The following is a 1,859-nucleotide window of genomic DNA, read 5'->3' as shown; positions in this document are numbered from 1 at the left end:
ATTAAGAAAACAGAATTGAAAAGAAAAAGAAAACAAGAAACTGAAAAAATGCGGATGCACATCATGCTTCACCTTTTTATGATGTGCTTCACGCGGGAGCACATCCGTGCTTCATTTATGGGAGGCACAAAATCGCAAATGCGCTTCATGTGAAGCATGACCATGCTTTAAAAAATTCACGCGAGGGTAGTTCCTACAATGAATCGGACTTTGGCGAAGCCACCCATTAATCGTAATGGAACTCCGTGCAAAGTTTGCCCCTGTAATATGAGTTACCACCCCTTGATCACTTATAGTGCCCCAAACATCCAACTGCATTTTCCAACTGAAATAGAAAACGACTACCAAAATTGCATTGTACACACACAAAAAAGCACATGTAAAAAAAACATGAAAAAGGCAAAAAAAAAATGAGGCAAAATTCAAAAACCAAAAATTCATGAAAACAATATGCTCCCGCAGGTGCGCCCGGAGTGCGACACTTTGGCGATTGGGCACACCACTTGGCGTGCTCGCAGTCCACCAAAACTTCTGATGCGGGAGCCTTCCAGGGGTGCCCCTAATTAGTGCTCCCGTTCGATGGTCACTTAGCGATGGCAATCATCATACCCTGGGAGCAATTAATCGGGTTCCCTTTTTCATCTATGCTCGTATGATCATTTCATATTTGATGAATAAAGTTCTATTATTGTAAAAATAATGGTACCACTTTTTAAAAAATTAGGGTGCACCTGCGGGGTCACTCTCTGCACGGAAGCACTCCAGCGGCTTTAGGTGGTGTGTCCAATCCCGCCACATGTTGCATGCTAAACGCTTCCCCATCAGGGGTGTTTTTTTTGTTTTTTCTCTGCCTTCATGGTTTTGTTTTTCTTTTCTTTTTTGTTTTCCATTTTTTTGGTTTTTGTCTGTCAGAAGCGTCGACATGTTGTGCTTGTGTGTGAAATAGAAATGTGCTTCTGCTCGAAACACCGTTGTGCTTCATTCCATGGGAGCACAAGTATGCTTCACATACGAGCATAGGTGTGCTTCGCACGGGAGCATAGGTGTCTTTCCTCACAAATCACAGTTTACTTTGCATTGGGGGCACAATTTACTTTACATGGCAACACAGTTGTGCTTCACCCCATGGGAGCACTCCCACGAGGAGCACAGGTGTGCTTTCTCACGGGAATAAAGTTGTGTTTCATCTTGTGGAAGCACAAGTTAGTCCTAGTTGAGGGCACAATTTAGTTCACACTAAAAGCACAGTTACTGCTAGTTGGAAGAACATATTTGACTAAAATAGGTTTGTCGAAACCTATCAACATGATCTAGTTTTAAAGATCTCGACGCGAGAAATGCAATAGTGTAAACTATTCATGATTTGCACGCATGATTCAAGAGATAAATTGTTTTGAGAAAATGAATCTACGAGAAAATACAAACAACCAATCTCTCGTCCTAAAACACGGGGTGAGACCCCTCATTTATGCCAAATCCTAAAAAGTAACTTCATGTCAAAAAATGCTAACAAAATAATTTAGGCACTTCAAAAAAAATAGCAAGAACAATGTCAATAGCAACGATAATCATCAGACATTTGAAGAAACTCTAGGTGCGATTGTAGATGTTCTAAATCTTCGGCCATCCAGACTAAATGTGGGTGGGTGAGCGCAACTTCTCCTTCAACGTTGAATACGCCGAAGACGAAGACCTAGCTTTAGACCTAGGTTAGATACGACCTTGGACATTCTATCGAGACCGGCCACCAAATATCTCCCGCGACTAAGTTTAAATTTCGCCCGACCTCCATGTTGTACTCTTTTTTTTTGCGAGGGACCATGTTGTACTCATTAATATCTATAATTCTAGACAAGCAG

Source organism: Triticum dicoccoides, chromosome 1B (assembly GCF_002162155.2).
Source record: "Triticum dicoccoides isolate Atlit2015 ecotype Zavitan chromosome 1B, WEW_v2.0, whole genome shotgun sequence".
Taxonomy (NCBI): Eukaryota; Viridiplantae; Streptophyta; class Magnoliopsida; order Poales; family Poaceae; genus Triticum; species Triticum dicoccoides.
Note: the sequence above shows the minus strand (reverse complement) of the source record.